Source organism: Rattus norvegicus, chromosome 10, assembly GCF_021556685.1.
Source record: "Rattus norvegicus strain SHRSP/BbbUtx chromosome 10, alternate assembly SHRSP_T2T, whole genome shotgun sequence".
Lineage (NCBI taxonomy): Eukaryota > Metazoa > Chordata > Mammalia > Rodentia > Muridae > Rattus > Rattus norvegicus.
The window spans coordinates 113,304,418-113,323,168 of NC_141543.1; the positions used below are offsets into that span (position 1 = coordinate 113,304,418).

At 47.0% G+C, this 18,751-nt stretch overlaps 1 long non-coding RNA gene across 1 annotated transcript; it reads right to left on the reverse strand.

The window, feature by feature from the left end:
* Positions 1–17,399: 17,399 nt before the first annotated feature.
* LOC134480728 (uncharacterized) lies at positions 17,400–18,732 on the reverse strand. The gene is made up of 2 exons (XR_015632360.1): positions 18,588–18,732; positions 17,400–17,642 (listed from the first exon to the last, which is right to left on the reverse strand). It is a non-coding gene; the product is annotated as an uncharacterized LOC134480728 (long non-coding RNA).
* Positions 18,733–18,751: the final 19 nt, after the last annotated feature.

Genomic DNA, 18,751 nt, shown 5'->3' on the forward strand with positions numbered 1-18,751 from the left:
ATGGCCCTTGAAATTTTATTGTTCAAGGAGTTTAAAATGTTTTGGCATTCTTACTATACCAAAACTTCTAAGGAATTGTTACTTCATAAATGATATCATAGATGGTTTCTGAGGGTACTATACAAGTATGCAGATTAATAAAATGGAAACAGGTCAAAAAAAGTCAAGGGGATCCTTTTTATATGTAGGTCAAACATCACACACACACGCACACACACACAGACATACTTGTGAAAGTCTCTTGATTCTCAGACAGCAAGGGCGAGGGACTTTTTCTCTCTCTCCATATCCCTTCATTTTCCCTGTCTTTTTTTTTCTTTTTCTTTTTTCTTTTTTTCGGAGTTGGGGACCGAACCCAGGGTCTTGCGCTTGTTAGGCAAGCGCTCTACCACTGAGCTAAATCCCCAACCCCTTTCCCTGTCTTTTTATCTTGCCTCGTTCCAGCCTCTAAATACCATTGACACATGTGTGATTTGAGGGGAGGAAGTTTCTGACATATGGATTTTGGGGGACACTAACCATGGCAGTTTTCTTGGGGTACAGATTTACACTTTCTCCTGAGATTTGTAAATGTCAGAGGCCTATAAATCATGAATGTATTAACAAATCCGAGTCATGGCTATAAATTCTAGGCTGGCACCTAGGACTTAAGGTTTCCTGGTTCGAGAAGAGGTTTTTGGCTTTGTACTATGCCTGTCAAGGGACTTGGGGGAAGCTGGGGGGATCTTTGCAGATCTGGGTATAAGTTCCACAGAACAACCCATGGACAACTGAAGGGTTTCTCAGCAGCTTGGCTGGGTTATTCCTCCCCTAGAACCGAGAGGGGCTGGCCCTGCTGCAGGTTAACCTTTGTCTTCCCAGAGCCTCCCTGATTTCCCTGGGGGCCTATGGAGGGTTAGACTCCCTGACTGCTGGAAGTCATCAAAAAGAGGCCTATGGTGAGGGGCCCCAAAATCAATGCTGGCTGGAGAGCCCATATCCTGCTCAGTAGCCTGTAGTTTTGAGTGACTTAACATCCTCTTTCTGCTTAATGTCTACTCTCTTAAATAGCAAATATCAGAGGGAGAAAGCGTCAGAGACTTTGAAATTCACAAGGAGTTCTGACAGCTACCCTTGGTTGAAATCATAAACCCTATTTCAGTTATTATTCCAGGTACTGGGCCCCAAGTTTGTGTCCCCAAGTTTCTGCCTAACTTAGCTTCCCTATAATCTGCTGTTGGGCTCATACAACTCAGGGAGACATGAAATGCATTTCCAGTTTATTTTAAGGGACACGGGAAAGTATATAGATAAGCAGCCAGATACGTACACATGTTGAGCACCAAGAACCCTAAGAACATGACCTATGACCCCACGGAAATAGGCTGCACCCCATATGTACCAATCTAGGCTCATTGTCTGGTTGGGGGTGTGGGTCCTTCTCAAAAAGCAAACATTGCTTCTGTTGTCCAGGAAATTCCAAAAGATTTCAGAGCTGAATCAGGAACTGGGACAGAGACCAAATACATATTTCTTATTATGTCATACTGGTGTCCAGAAGCTCTGGACACCCAAGGAGACTCCTACTCAGGACAACTCTTAGCAGGCAGTGAAATGTGAACTGAAGGCCGTTTGTCAAAGACGTCATCTCTGTGAGGCCATCCCTCCCTGAGGATAATTCAAGTTGTAGATGTCTTACTTTATTAGACCCACCCTTGAGAATTAGATTTTACCTCAGCAGCCTGTGACCCAGGGTCATCCAATACCAGGAACACCAAGTTTAGTCCCTACACATCCCGCCACCCAGCTGCTACTTCCTGTACATGGAACTTTAGGACATCCTCACATCCACCCCTGTGTTAATCAGTATTAATTTATTGTTTCGTGTGTATTTTGTATAGTAGAGGTGCATTGGTTCTGCAAGGGAAGCCATGCTTCAGTCTCAGGCCTTGACTCCTAGACACCCTTCCCTGTTTTAGATGGTGTATCCTTTTGGATCCTGTCCTTACAACACTACACATGTGTCCTTATCCAGACCATGAGTAACCACAGCAGGGAATGTGTTAAGAAAGACATGTTACTAAAGAACTCCCCACCTGGAGACCCAGTAAAACCCTGGAGTGGGTCTGGTCCCAAAACCAGTGTGTGCCTCCCTCCAAAGAGCACTGAGCTCTAAGGCTGCTGCTTCTCCTGTGGGGTATGAGTAATGGTGAACATGAAACCCTGGGCTTCAGACAGAGGTAGTGCTTTGTATGCTAGCCTATGAAGTTGGCAATGTTGAGGCAGAGTACCCCCTTTCTTCCCTCTCTGGATTATGAGCTGAACCCTTCAGCAATGAATCTTCATGATAAATGGTGAAGACATTGATACTGATGTCCCAGGGAAGTCCCCCAGGCAGAGAATCTCCTGGGACCTATTCCCCTCCCCTCAGGACTGTTTCCTTGCTGTGGACACCTAAAGCTATAGCATCATGCCCAGTGGGCCTCCTTGTAACTAGAGGCTAGTCAGAGGGGTTGGGACCCAACCTGAACGCCTCTTCATTCATTTGGCTACAATTAGCTCTAGTCTTATCTTGTTGTCAGACGTTGTTTGTGTCTAAGGACCACACCCGAGCATAGCAGTCACAGACTGAGGCCTAATGTTAGTCCTTTAGGAAATGAATAGACTTGGGTCAGATCAGACTTAAAATGACAAGACCTAGTAAGCCTAGAGCTTGTAGTAAGCCTAAGCTAAGTAGGCTTAGCTCTGTGTCTGGAGGCCATGGCCCTTGGGGAAGAGTCAGCTATTTTTGCCTTCTGAGGTTTAGTACTTCCTGTCTGGATGCTTTGGAAGTACAGGAAACACATGAGGTTTAGCTGAGGGAAAGTGCTTCCCAAAGCACGAGCCTTGGGTGTGTGTGGAGCGGGTATGATGGGGGAGGCTCTTTACATCATGGTGTTGGAGAACTAGCAAGAACTGGCAAGGTCAGTAGAGTCCCCTCAGGACTCACAGGAGATTATCTTCCCAAGTTCACCTTTTCCAGAGGAAAAGATCCTCAAACATTTCTTAAATTATAATTTCAGGATGGAAAATATGTCAACGTTTATGGCTGTGGAAATCACGTGTGCATAAGCAGAAAATACGCGGGAACAAAACCTAAGCGAAGCCAAGACAGATGGATAATATAATAACAGTGTTCCATACTGGGGATGGGGTGCTACATAAACTGTTGGAATTCTAGCAGCTCTGTTCACCTTACAGTACTGGCATAGGATCTTGCTGGGATCTCTGGAGCAGGCTGTTCTGGTCAGAACTATTTTAAGCAAACACCGGAAAGTCTTTTCCCACAAAACTAACATGAGTCCTGGGGCCCTGTAGCATGACTGATCTTGGACTGGATTTGGGACCTGGGCCATTCTCTTCCTACTTCCTGGTCCTCATACATCTGGTACACACAGGCACATAACTCCACATGCTGGCCATGCTAGTTTTTTTAGTGTTTTTCTATCACACCCTTTTCATCCTCCAAGAGAGAGAAGGACGTTGAAAGCTGAGCTCCTTCTAGCTGGTCCTTGAACCAAGAGCCATTGAGGACAGTCCAGCTGGTGTCTGCATCCTTTTTTTTTTTTTTTTTTTTTGGTTCTTTTTTTTTTTTTTTTTTTTTCGGAGCTGGGGACCGAACCCAGGGCCTTGCGCTTCCTAGGTAAGCGCTCTACCACTGAGCTAAATCCCCAGCCCCTGGTGTCTGCATCCTTAAGGTAACGTCTAGGAGGAAGTGAGGTTTACATATTCAGATATTCAGCACAAAGGAATATTGTGTTGGATACCCTCCTCTCGGAGGATGTGCTTTTCTCATCAGGAACTGGTAGCGTCCACCTGAATGGACTCCTTGAGCCCCTACCATGTGTGGTACTTGCTGGCCCTCCGTGACCAAGACATGATCTGTCACTTGGCCTTGGAAGGTGCCATCTAGGGAAAAGAGAAGGTGCTACCTGGTCAGCTGTGAAATTTTTTGAGAAAAGGCTGTGGCTGTGGCAATGGCAGGGCAGACAGGGATGGAATACCTGCCACCCAGCCCATTTGGTGAGTGTCACCCTAACCAGCTCCCCGAAGGTGACATTTGGCTTTCAGCCTCTCAGCTTACTCTGAGTTCCACTACACAGTGGAGACAGTGGGGCTCGTGAAATCCTGGGAAGGGTCAGAAGCAGGTGGAAGTGCACTAACTGGGCTTGGAGATGGTCAGGAAAGTGATCTGGTGATGGTGGTCACCAGCGGTCATGGCAGCCATTCTGCCCACCCTTGCTAGGCTTCAAAGAAGCGAGGATAGACAAAATCCAAAACTACCCACAAAAGGGCTTCCTGTAAACACTTTCACTCTTCTCAGGGGCCAGAGCCTCTCTCAGTTCCACCCACCCTGCTGGAGTAATTGGCAGTCCATGGACATGCTACCCAGCCCCCAACTCTGTGCTTTTTGTGAGTTCATTTTGAAAGCCCTACACATAGAGACACACACTCGGCATCCAGGATTCCAAGGCAACACACGTTAACAGGAGACCACTCCAAGGTGGATGGAAGGACCTCTTTATCTTCTAAAACAGTCGATCTTTTTCAATAGCCACACACATTTATAGGTAAGAAGAATGCTTTAGGCCTTTCAGTTATCACTACGGATGCAAACATGAATCCTATTCTTCCCCACCTTGTTTCCTGTATAACATACAAAAGTGCTAGTAGGTGTTGGGGACAAGATGTCGAACCCTGGACCCTCCAAAGAGGAAACAGACTCCAGAAGGCAATAACGGAGTGGCCATTTCTAGTGGTCACAGGTGATGTAGCATGACAAGCCAGGGAGGCTGAGTTCAAGATCGGGCAGTGGAGAGACTGAGGAAGAGGGGTCCGTGCTCCAAATCTCCAAAGAACCGAGACTCTGGCCTCACTGAGCAGGCTGAGCCTCCCTCCCCACTTCCTCTCACCCAGTACTTTCACTGTGATATTGTCACTTTACTTGAGCGTCACTGGTTACTGGTTACTTATGTCTGAGATGAATAGTTAGCTGTCAATCGTTCACAAGCCAAAACGCCCGGGTTACTCTTTTTTCAGCAACAACCCAGATCTGAGCCCAGGGAAAGCCCTCAGGTAGCGATTGTCTTCCTGGCCACTAATGTCCCTCAGAATCTGGAATAATCTATTTCCCTTTCTCATCTCTTTTCTTCTTTCCTTTCTTCCTTTAAAAGTAACTTTTCATGCTATATCCGCAAAGCCTAATCATTGTAGAAATCTAGGGAAAATATTAAAAGAATGTCGTACAAGCCAACCATCCAGCTGGTGTGGGCACACTTGGTCTTGTTATAGAATATTAATGTTGCACTGTATAAGCTCCTTGAGGTGGGTGAGTGGCCAGGCTCTGCTCCTGAGGACCTCACCAATCACTGGGTGCTCTATCCACCAGTGGCAATTAGGAAAGTTTTCTCTTTGCTTGGTGTAAACACTTCCCTGTGTCCAAGGAAGTGACCACTGAGTGGCCAGCATCACGCTGGTACTCTCTGAGGTAGAGGTATCCTCTTTAAGGCCTCAGCTGGCCCTCTCTACCTGACCCCATCCCTCCACCCTTACAGCTGTCGTCCTACAGTTTCTTTAGGCACAACCCAGCTATTGTGTCTTCCGTACCCTCCCATCCCCTTTTGGAATGTTTCTTCCTGACCTCTGGCCTCTCCACCTGGCACCTGACCAGTAGGGCCCCAAATTTATTTGCTTTTTCAATCAAGTTTGGTCTTAATACTCTTTAGATAATCAATCCAAGTGGCCACCTAATGGCACTCTGGATCCCAATACATCCGGGGCCTTTACAAATGCTGTGAGCAATTGGGGAAATGGAAAGAGAGTTCCCCATTCCCTACAATCAAGTTTTCTCTTTTCTCTGCTCCAAACTGTGTTTGTTTTTGTCTGGTCATCCACTTGTGTCCCCACCTCGAACACACACACACACACACACACACACACACACACACACACACACACACACACACTGTGTAAATGTCCTGTCTTTAAAGTTATAGTTGATGGATCTCTAAGTTTGTTATAAAGAGAGAGCCAGTCCTAGCAGGAGGGAGAGAAATCAAAGGAGTAAGCCAGCTGCAGGGCTCACTTCCCCCCACCCCACTCCTTCCTGGCTGGCACATTTCTCAGCTCCTTCCTGTAGCTTCCTTGTCTATAGCCAGGGTTCTCAAATAGTTCCTATCTTCAAGCCGCCTTTGTTCTCAGCTTTCTGGATTCAGTTTTACAGGTTGTCTATTAGCTGTGAATGGCATTAGAGTATTGTTTTATGCTGTCCCATGACAATTGAAAGCTGGCTCTGGAGTTGGGATAGGACTCCCCCTCCTCTACATCCAAGAATGCTTTTTGAAAGGTTTCCTCCGAAATCTCTGTCCCATACCAGGCCAGCTACCTGACTACGTACAGGGAAAGGAGAGCAAAACAAAATAGACAGGCCATTCCCAACTGCGACTACTGCTACTCATCTCCTATTCTTTTGGTTTTAGTTTATGATTATTGTGTAAACTTTCTGTTTCTCAAGATCTGTAAGCATATTGGGTATGATTAAAATCTATAAAGTCTGTAACAAAGAGGTTAACTTAAAACTCACAATGCCAGGGTTGATAGTTAAAAGTCTACACATAGGTGATCTTAAAGGAAACATGTGGCTTGCTGTCATCTTAACTACTGTCTCCCCATTGGGATGGAGGCAGCCACGTGGCTGACAGCCATCTTTGCTAAGGTTGGAAAGGATGGATTTTGTCATGTGACTTTACTCCCATCTTGATTAAAAGCGGCCACTTGGTAAAAGTCGACCAAAGAACCAACTCCTCTTAGCTATGAAACCCAAACCAGATGATCCTTCCACTATTTTCAAGGCTGCTAATGAGCTTCCCCCTCACTATTAGCTTCAACCCACAGTTCCTTCTCTCCCTCTCCAGCCTCTTCAGTCTCCCTTTCTCTCTCCTCAGCAATTGGCCACCCAAAACAACCCTGAAAGTGTCAGCTCACTGACAACCCTAAGTCCTCTTGTTACTTGTTCCTGTTCCACCATGGACCCTCTCTAACTCCTCCTACCTGTCCTAATGTGGCCACAGTTCTCCCCCTGTGGGAAGTTACCAGAGTGGATGCTAGGTCAGGGTACATCTCCCCTTCTCACTAAGCGAACTCTCTCAGAAAAATAATGACATCTTATACTACTAATCCCCCTACCTTCCTTAAGGAGTTTCAAATATTACCTAGTCTTACAACCTCTATGATGTTTATGTGATCCTCGCCAACAACCTCCTCCCCAAGGAATGCAGGTAAGTCAGGGACCAGGCTAGGACACATGCAGATGAAATCCAGCGAAGTAACACTGCTCACCCAGTCCGGGCTGAGTTGGTCCCAAGCCAGGATCCTGAGTGGAACTACAACATTTTAGCTAGAGACCAACTTATAACTTTCCTCCTGGCTAGTATCCATAAAGCTTACCTAGAAGTGGTCAATTATGAGAAAAATATAAGAGATCATCCAGGACAAACATGAAAACCCATCTCAATTCCTAGACCACTTTATAAAGGCCCTCCTACAATATAGCAATCTGGATCCCAAGAGTCCAGATAGGAAACAACTCCTTATGACCTACTTCTCCCAAAGTTTCCCTGACATTAGGACTAAAATACCTAGAGAGGGGACCCCTGACTCCACATGCAGAAGTCTTAGTGGTAGCCTTTAAGGTATATCATGAAAGAAATGAGAAAGTCTGAAAACAAAAATACCTGATGCTAGCTAAGGCCTTTCAGCCAGCCATAGCAACTGTCTTCTTGCTTCCAAAAAGCCTATGAACCTCTGTGTCCCTGCTCAAATGTGGTCGGGGGTAGGGGAGGAGGTGTTACAGGGCCTGAACAAAATCTTGCAAACCCACCAACCATGTCCAAGGTGCCATCAAGAGGGACATTGGGCTGCTAACTGTTCCCATGTCCCTTGCAGCATGAAGACATCAAGCCCAGACTGCCCTCTAGCAGACCTCCTAGGGTCTGGCCATGGACAACTGAGAGGGCTTGAGGTCCCAATGCCCAATCATCACTGTCTCTAACAGGGAGCTTTGGGAAGTCATCACAGTACCAGGGCAACCCATCTCCTCCCTTCTGGACACGAGGGCTTCCTACTCAGGTCTGATGGGAGTTTCAGGAACCTATCTCTCCCTTCTATTTCTCTATTGCTAGGGTAGAAAGAAGGCCTTAGCAGCCTCACCAAACTCCATCATTTAGTTGTATCTTTAGGCGTATTTCCCTACCCACTCCTTCTACTGGTACCAACCTGTCCAATCCCCTTTCTGGGAAAGGGACCTTCTAGCCAAAGTGGGAGCCTCTACACTTTTTGCTCCCCACATCTACTTGACCCTAGGCTGGTCAGCCATTTTCCTTCTCCCTTCTTCTCCAAACCACACAATCCAACACATCTTTCCTTTTATTGGTCTCACAGTTAGGTCTCTGAATATGGGATACCTCTCTACAGCCATTGTCAGTCTCCTCTTGCCGTCCATTGATGAACCCTACCAATTACATCACCCAGGTTCAATACCCACTCTCTCTCCAAAGTCTCCGGGAACTTAAGCCTCTTATTGCAGATCTCTTAAGGAAAGGCCTTTTGTGCCCCAGGTCTTCTCCCTTTAAGACTCCCATACTCACAGTTAAAACAAACAAGCAATGGAACATACCACTTGGTTCAGGATCTCCAACTTACCAACTCAGCAGTGTTTCTCCTTCACCCTGTAGTACCCAACCCCTAAACCCCCCTTTCCACTATCTCCTCAGGGACCTCTCATTTTTCTGTCTTAGATCTCAAGGATGCCTTCTTTTCCATTCCTTTTAATTTCCAGTCTCATAATACCTTTGTCTTTACTTGGACTTAACTAGACACCCACTTTTCTGCCCAACTTCCTTGGAAGTTCCTACTCCAGGGGTCCCAGGACAGCTCACATTTATTTGGCCAGGCTTTGACCTCTGTCTCACTCCATGCCTCTACTTAAATCCAAGCTTATACAATACATAAATCTTCTCTGTATTCTGTCTTTGCAAATTAGCTAGGCTGACACCTCTACTCTACTAAACTTTCAGTCTGGCCGGGGATATAGGGTCTTGCCAACTAAAGTCCAGCTGTCCACCCCTCAGGTTACTTTTCTGGGACAAGCTATTACTCCAGTTCACAAAGCCAGTCACCTTAGATAGAAACACTTAATTTAGTCCCCACCACCAAGGATGAAATTATGTCCTTCCTAGGGGATATTTGATTTCCTTTGCTCTTGGATCCCCTCTTTCTCCTTTCTTACTCACCTCCTATATGAAGTAGCCCATGACCCCTCACACAAACCCCTCCTTGCACCCATTACCAAACCCTTTTTTCAAGCTTCAACAGGCCCTCCTTCAGGCCACAGACAAACATCCTCTCAACTTAACTTGCCCCTTCTCTCTCTATGTCACAGAAAAGAAGGGATATGACCTCAGGATCCTGGATCACCTTCCTTTATGCCCATAACATATTTATAAAAATACCTGAACCATATGATCCAAGGATGAACACCTTGCCTATGTGCTCTGGCCATGACAAACTTCATTTATGTGAATCAGAGAAGTTAACCTTTAGGCCACCTATTACTGTTTTTCTTTCCTACCACCTGCCCCACCTTCTGACATACCAAGGTTACCAAACACTATCCACTTCCTGAGTCCTCTCTCTTCAGGTAGCACCAGAAGAGGACATTACAATTAATTTTCAACCATGCCCACCTCTCAACATTTCAAATCTCCTTCCCCGATCAATACAGGATATTCTCAATCTCACTCTTACATTGAGACCCTAGAACAAATACCATCTCATCCCATACACATACTCAGGGGAGCACTACTTCAGGACACCTATACTTGGTACACAGATGACAGCTCCTTTGTACACAAGAGAGCCTGAAAGGCAGGATATGTCATTGTTTTGGACACCAAGGTGGTGGAGGCACAGGCTCTTCTAGTTCAAACCACAAACCAACAAGCTGAACTAAAGGCTCTTACCCATGCATTTCAATTAGAAAAGGGACAATCCCTAAACCTTTACACAGATTCCAAATATACCTTGTATATTCTCCTCTTACAATATGATATGGAGGAAGCATGGACTATACTGATCCCATCTCTCTGTCCCCATGGTTACTCTATCTCTTCTTTCAGACTTCACCCTCCACACATCAGTTACTAAATAACACTCTGCCTGGTCACTTTGGAGAATGCTGGTTGTGTGTTCCTCTTGAGTCAAACTCATGACCACTATTTGTAGCTTTGTCCATTGGCTTTTTCCTCTCCCAACCGTTGACTAGCATTCCAGCATTTTTAGGTTATGACAATGACATTCTAATTTTAGTATATGTGCTGCCGAAGCGAGCACGACAATGACATTCTAATTTCACTAGATTCTAATGTCCAGTTACAGAAGAGAGTATGTTGCCCCTTATCCTCTACAAAAGGCTGGAATGTTAGAGATAAAACAGCTACCTATATTGCCTATTGGCACACCGGGAGGTACCTTTTAGAACCAAGCAGACCCAAATCTATCAAAAGGTAGAGTCATTAGCTAAAGCGTGATAGGACATCCAACCTGCTCTGTGAGGACAAGGAGTTATTACATGGCTTTAAGAAAGAAAAATCCTGTTCTATACAAACCACTTGGAAAACATTAGGGATAACATAACTATGTGTTACCACTGGAGCAGCAGGACTAACTTCTACTATCAGTTTTCCTCTCCATTCATCCAAGATCTCCAACAAGTGACTCAGACCATCCTTACCACTCCAGGGCCATAGGACTCTGGCCAGAGGCCTGCAACTCCCAATTATACCCTGAGAGTGAGGATCAAGCTTGCTCCAAGGACTTCAACACCTCCATTCATCAGGAAGTAGTCTAATGGTAGTGTCAACTGCCCCTCCCCTTTCCTGACCCCTTATTAAACAACCAATGAATAATCAATAGTGAACAGAAAAGGGGAGGTGCAAGGCACAGCAAGTGGCCAGCCCCACCCCAAGAACCTCCAACAACAACCCCCTAGGCCATCCCCCTCCTCTAGAATACTAACAGCTGGGCCTGGCCCCTCAAAGTAAGCAAGTGGTCAGGCCCTGCCCCTGAGGACCTTCAACCACCAGGCTCCTCCCACAGAGCACTCTAATGGCCATTCCTGGCTCCTGACCTGCTGCTAGCCAGAATACCTTCCACTCAGAGCTGTAACAGTTACATACTATATATAAAGATGTGTGGTTTTATTCTTCCTACTAATGTGGTTTCAGAGACAGGCTGCCTGGAATTTCCCCTCAACTATGCTAGGCCTCTTCATAATGCCCATGCTCTCTGAACTGACACTCTCGGTAATGGATGTATATGTGGACCACCTTCTCTTGTCAGCCCTACAGAAGTATATGTTGGCTATTCACAACAACAAGGACAGCTTTCTTTGCCATGCTGAGGCCCCACCCCTGGACTCCTCAGGCTGCCAGGCTCCACCCCTATACATCTCTGACTGCCAGGCCCTGAACCTACCAGAGACTTCTCTAACTCCCCCATCCCTTCCCTAAGGTGAGAGAGTGGCCAGGCCCCACCCAACAGAAAAAAAAATCCCACCAATCACCTAGCTTGCCCCAAGATCAGGCCACATAACCTCTCCAATCCCAGACCACCCCAAAAAGCTTCCCCCTCCCCACCTCCACCCTAAGACACACTATAGAAACCATGCCTTCTGCTCAATTCTCTGCTGCTTCTTGCCTGAGCAAAGGGAGCCACCCTCCTGGGTTTTTCCCTCCCAATAAATCCCTTGTGTGAGGTTTGTTGTACAATGTGACTTTGTGGTATTCCTTGGCTCCTGACTGCCAGGACACCTTTCCCAGTTGAGCCGTAATACAGTACACCCATTAACACTGGCTGTTCCAAGTGGTTCAAAGACTACTTGTGAGCAGAATTGTAGGGAACTCCTATGGACCTAGAGGCCCCTGTGGATATTGTGTAGCTCCCCCAACAGGGTAGAAAAGGTGGAAACACCTATGGAGAAGTCAATCTGGTGAAGGGTGAAAGAACTGTAGGATAGAAGCATGAGAGGAAGGAGTCCAGGGTTCATAGCATCTCAGGCCCAGTTGTCGTTCTCGAGGCTGAATTGACAGCCAGATGCTCAGTCCACCATCATAGCCTGAAAGAGAGGTCCACTGAGCTTTCTCAATTGTAAAAATTTACATAGGACCTGGTGTCCCTGTCCCAAATGCAGGGAGAGTAAGGTAGAGATGGAGCTGAAGCTTTGACACCTTGTTTGTAGCCTGAGACCCGTGCTGCAGCAAAGGCTCTCTAACCTGCTGTGTTGGCCTGAAGTTTCCCATATCCCTTAGTGGGTCAATGCTGAGGAAGGAGCAGGCTGCCCACTCACAGTTCTGCCATCTTGGAAGGACCCCATCAACCACCCTTGCAGTCAGAAACCCAAGGGGGTTCCTTAGCTATGTGTTTTTTGCTACTGGCAGGATACAGAGAGCACAGAAGGTATGTAAGGGTCAGCATCATCCCTGCCACCCTGTGTCCTGTAGTTCCCTTTCTCATAGCAACTACATTTCTGAGGTCTCCTCCCAGTTATTCCCAGTCCTGTTGGACACTGTAAGTGGGCTGGGGTGAAGGGTACTGACCCTGTCAAGCTATTTGGGCCTTTGGATGCTCCTTTCCAGGGCAGCCATTCCAGTGGCCTCAGGAACAAGGTGGTACACACAGGTGACATACTGAAGACAAGAGACCTGATCCAACTGACATCCTCTGAGCTCTGTCCCGTGGAACCCTCAGGACAGGAGGATTCCTGGTTCTTGCTTTGTTTGTTTCGTTTTGTTTTGTCTCATATGTGTTCAGCATGGGGTCCTACCTTGGAATAGCACTTTGGTGGCCCTCATGACTCCAGGGCTGCAGGTGTGACTTTTAGCCCCCACCCCCACTGGGCAGCCTCCAGCTGCACATTCAAGAGCCTATCTCTTCTCTAAAGACAGGACTAAATGGGTTGATAATATGGGTAGATACATGTCCCAGCAACAAATCCTTACAACCACCTCTGATAGCTGGTCTCAGTCACTGGGGTACAAATAGCTGTTGTCTGTTGGTGAGGGCCAGTCCTCAGTCTCTCAGTGTTGACCTCAGCTATGTTCAGGAGGAGAGACACCTAGTCCAGAACAACTGGGAAATACTGGGTAGTGCTTACACTCTCTACTGTTCCCCTTGCCTACATACAGTCAGCTTTTCACCTTTGACTGAGTTAGGGCTGTGCCCGCAAATGTTCAGACAGCCTTCCCAACAGGACCAAACTAATACGGTCTACCTCCCAGTGTATGGGTCCTGTTATGCCTTGGTGGGACTAGCGTTCTAGTTTAGCCTAGGTTGATTAGGCCTCAGGCACAATCCCCATCCTTTAACTCGTTACAGGCCCGCTTAGGTTCTGAAGGTACTTTCCTATCTAGGGAAGTAGACGACACAAACATAATAGAGTGAGTCTTTTCCTCAGCTATGAAGTTTCAGGAAAGTAAGGGCTTCTACTGGGTGCTAACTTCCTGCTGTGTATCTGGAATTGTTTTTGCTATTCCATAAGGGTGATCACAGATAGGTCAGGCTTAAGTTCCTCTGAGAGTCAGATGCAGATTGAGTACCTACTAGGTTCCTTGTATGGTAATATCTGTCCAGGACTGCCCTCATGCAGGTGCCAAGTGTTAGGCTCCCATGCCACTTGTGAACTCTCAAGAGGGTGCTACTGCCCTGTGGCTTCCTTAGCTGTTTAGTGGGACTAGGCTTGGTGAGGAACAGACGGATGGTCTTCAGTGGCTCCGTGTCCAGTGACATCAAAGACACATCAGTGTAATCTCCAACATCCTGAGGGCTGGTGTCTGTGTATATCTTCTTGGTTATGTCACAGCACCGTGTGTCTATGGCCCATCACCCTCGTAGACAGAGCTTCTATTGTAGTGCTTAGGGCTGAAAGGTCATAACCTCTGTGACCACAACATAATTTTGGGGATGTGTATGTGTATACAAGATTTACACACAGTTTTCTTCCTGGGGAAAGTGGACAGTCTTCACTACAATTTTCTGATGCTTCAGACACACGGAGAACCTTAGGCAGTGGCTGGGTAGATACACTGCTGTCTCCTTAAACAACAGGAAGTATTCCCTCTGTTCATTTTTGTCACTCAACTAAGAAGGTTAGACCTTCTCATTGCTGGGACACTCAGTCACACCCTAGAATATGGGCACTGTCATATGGTGACTTCACTACACTCCACCCTGCTCTCTGAGTTTATTTTTCATACCTTTTCTCTTCTTCCCGATGCTCTCAGCTACTACAGTATCTGGGGCACATAAAAACATCTCTTGGCCCTCAGTTCTCACCCTGGTGCTCAGCTCCTCTACGTCGTCTCCTGACCCAGGCAGAACTATCTGTGCCCCTAATTTCACAGGCAGCTTCTGATATAGGTCAGTTGTTCCAGGTCAGAAACCATGATAGGCTAGATGTGTGGATTAATTTGTTTTGTTTTGTTTTGTTTTGTTTAGACAAGAGTTTTTCTGTGTAGCCCTGGCTGTCCTGGAACTCATTCTGTGGACCAGGTTAGCCTTGAACTGAGAGATCCACCTGCCTCTGCCTTCAAAGTGCTGAGATTAAGAGTGTTACCGATAGCTCAGTATTCTATCATAGGTTTCTTTGCCTGGGCCTCTGTGGTCACTTGACTAACAACTATGATCTGCTTACATGTCAAGTTGTCACTTCCATGTATGAATTTTGATGTAGCTGAACCTCTCCTATGGCCACCCCTTCTCCCTTGAGAGCATCCTCAAAAGTCAAGTGCCTACACGTGGGATACCTACATCTTGCTGCCCCTTAGACTGCACCACACACAACTGCCCACACTTAACATGCCCTGTGCTTACACACTTTAGGTGCTACCTTGGCCAGTCTGCCTGGACTTGAATCTACGGCTGTGGAGCTTGAGGTCCTTGCTCTCTGGACCTGAGGAAGGTCAAGCCAGCTAAGACTCCCTCTCTCCCACTTTCCTCTGACTCATAGACAGCAAACCTGCTAGCAAATTAGGTTAGGGGGAGCTAGGTGAAGGTTGCTGAGTTGAGGCCTCCAGGCTGTTTCATGTTGTAATTACAGGTTACTCAGTGCAGTTGCTAAATGTGAAATTACAAGCGTTGGCTCTCTGCGCATCATTTGACCACAATTATGATAACTGTGTCCTTGCTAAGAGGTCAGCAGAGTAACTCAGAGGAGGATACTGGGGTGACAGATGACTTGGGGATTGGGGCTGAGCAGGGCTGTGTTCTCATATTAACACCAAAGGCCAAAGCAGGGCATGGCTGGCTAACTTCAAAAATTTCAAATGCTGGAAGAAAACAGATTTCCCCCCCGTAGGTGATTCTTTAGTGATAGTCATTTTGTGTAACAGAATCGTCATTCATAAACAATGGAGATCTCGAGATCTGGCAAAAGCTACCACTTTCAGCAGTCTGTTGTGTCTGTGGCACAAAGTCCCACTACTATGGGGAAACAGAGAATTCCCATAATGTGTCTTCCCTTAAAGGAGTGATGGCTGAATCTGTCCCTGAGAGCCTCCGATTACCGGCTCCCATCGAAGGATGAGGTACTATTCGTTGACACCGAGAACCCCGTCTCACTCTGGGAATTAGAGCTGCCCTGCTTTGGAAGTAACTGAGGTACAAAAATGGGCCCTAACACCGGAGATTGTGGAAAGCAGAATATAGTATTAGTACCTAAGCCACGTAGTCTATCACTCACAGGGACCTATGTACATGCTAAAGTTTAAAAGAGCTGAGAGATCTGGTCCCACAGAGCCTGCCCCCAGCATCTCCTTTCTGTTGCTGGGTCCCATGAACTGGACTAGCTCACACTGTATGGCAGGAAATCTCTGGGGCCAGACATACAAAGCTGACCTTGTTATTCTGGTCCTCAGATCTGTGAGGCCATATTCCTCCTCAGTCTCACATCTGACTACAGATGCTCCACCCTGAGGCTGCACTTAGAATTTATCAGAGATATTTGTATCAAACTCTGTACCAATGGTGCAAGGACCATGGCAGGGCCAATCCTCCCCACTGCAGGTCAGGAGGGAGATGCTGGAGTCCTTCTTGGGTTTAGCTTATAAAATGTTACCTGAGAAGTAGTCCCTTCCACCTTATCATGGAATAACACACACCAGGCTCTTTCCTTACAGAACTTCCCAAAGGGCCTCTGGGAAACCTCAGAGACAATGTCCAGGCCCTGGTGGGTCCATGGCAACCCACTAGGACAGTGGTTGGTAGGCAACCTGACATCCTTGACCTACTTCATTTTCCTGCCCTGAGGAGCCCTGTGTGTTGGGGGATATCTTTTCTGCAGATGTTGTAGGACAGTGGTCAGCACGGGTGTCAGGAGTTTATGAGGATCTCTCCAGCACAAAACTCCAGAAGCCAGCAGAGTGCATCCCAGTGACAGCTCTGAAAACCACCCTGTCCCCACCCTAGCCTAGGCAATGGGTCAGGGGGATGAGAATGAGGAGATGACTGCTTCAGTGATCCTACAGGAGGATTTGGGTCCTGGAAGGCAGTGACAGCCTCCTCGATGTCCTACGGGATTCTTGCAAGAACCCTGATAGACAAATAGTCATCCTTACCTTGTTCTTAATTTTTCTTGGGTTTTAAAAGGTTTACCAAAACTGAGCAGAAAATAGAGACATCTCCAGTGTCTACTCCTTCCTCCCAGTCATTAGCATCTCGTCTTAATAGATGTGCAGTAATAATGAGCTAGTATTTGTATGTCATAAACTAAAGGGCAAAGAATAGATTCCAGTTCAATCTTGCGTTCCACTGTTTTGTTTTTTGGTTTTGGTTGGGTTTTGTTTTGTTTTGTTTTTGTTTGTTTGCTTGTTTTTGGACAAATGCACATGAGCTGTACCATTCCCTGGGACAGAACCAGCTTTAGTCAACCTGAGACTGGTTAGTGACTGCAGGCCGTTAGCTCTTCATGGCTGAACTGCTTACCATCACTGCTGGCTTTCATGCTGTGGTCTGCACTGTGATGAGCTATTGTAGTCCTTCCGAGATGGATGAGACCTGATTGGCTACATGCAAACTGTGTCTCCATCTCCACAGAGCCCCTAGTAAAAGGGATTACTATCTAGAAAGTAGCCGGAGTGTACAGTGTGCAATCTGCAGGTTCCTATGCTCACCTGCTTGGGGTTATCACCTGGCTCATATAATTTCTGTGCACTGGAACCTTGCAGTGAAAGGGGCCAGGCCTATGCTGTAAGGGCCTTGAAGTTGGTGGAGCAGACCTTCAAGCTCTGAATGCACAGGTGTGTCCCTTGAGCATCCAACAGGGCCTTGAATTTCAGGGTGACATCACTTTATATGCGAGGCAGGGTTCCAGTTTTGGGTTTTAGTTGAGTACAAAGGCCTGCTCAGTTGTAAGACTGTTTCGCACCGATTCTTAAAAATGCAGGTGTCTTTTCCAGTTCCTCAAGCTCTTCGCTTCTCCTCAGCTGTTCAGTGGCCTTGAATCCACAGGTGGTGCTGGTTCTTTCTTTGTGTTGAAGACGTTGTCACTCTCCTGCTCTCAGTATGGTCACCAACTGAAAAATAAACTGGATTTCTAGGCCTCTCCTCATGGACAGAGGGTACCCTGCAATCCCTTGTTGCCTCCTGAAATGTATCCAGGTCAGTTTTGTTTGTAACTGTTTGGGGCTTTGGAGTGAAGAAAGACTGCCTCATCACCTTCTCCCTGCGTTTTTTCTTTTTTTCTTTTTCTTTTCTTTTTTAAATCAAGCTACAGGCCAGAGAAAGTGTCCCTCCACCTACCTATTTCTGTCCTGCTCCTGTGTAACTCCCCCACTAAATGTTAGGATCTCCATGACCTCCATATGAACATCCATAGAAGGAAGTACAACCCTCCTTCATTGCCAGACTGGGCTCTCGGATGGTTATTTTATACTCCTGTTGATGTTTGGAGACAATTCCAGTTGTCAAACCTGGAAGGGGCGATCCTATTGAAGTATAGAATGATGGGTCCCAAGATGAAATGATACTAAAGCCCCACACTGCCCAAGATAGGTTCCGCTGTAAAGAAGCATCCAGCTTATGACCTCAGCTTCAAGATGATACAGTGCGTATTAGACACAGAGACAGCAGGAGCCTTGGAAGTGTGGCCTGGGGATTGACTGCACACTTTAAGGCCTTTCTATGGGATGGGTGCTCCAGAGACTCGCAAAACCTCGCGGAAGCTGCCTACTCTTACTAATAGCAGAGTGTTTCTCTACCAAGGCAAATTTTGCATACAGGGAAGGGAAAGGGAGGGTGCCAGGAACTCCAAGAAGCCACCGCTCGCTCTTGAGCTGTGAGCGTCACAATAAGACCCTGTAAACTCGAGGCCACTCAGGCTGTCTGAAAGATGGAGTCTAGCTGCTGGAAGGAGCTCAGATTTCTTCACTTCATGCATGATGGTGCAGTTCCCCCAGGCCCAAACTCTCCCATCACCATCCCACAGCTTCTGTGGCCCCGCCCCAGCCCTCCTCCCTGACCTTGTTCCCGTCCTTTGCAAAGTCGTTTGTCCCACTCCAAGTTGCACTTTCCCTCGTCCTGTGCTGCGAGATGCTGCCCACTGAGTATATGCAGCGGCGTGACACCAGGGCGTTCCAGGCCAGAGCTGGCAGGACGCAGACCTGTGAGCTGACGCGCGGGGCGG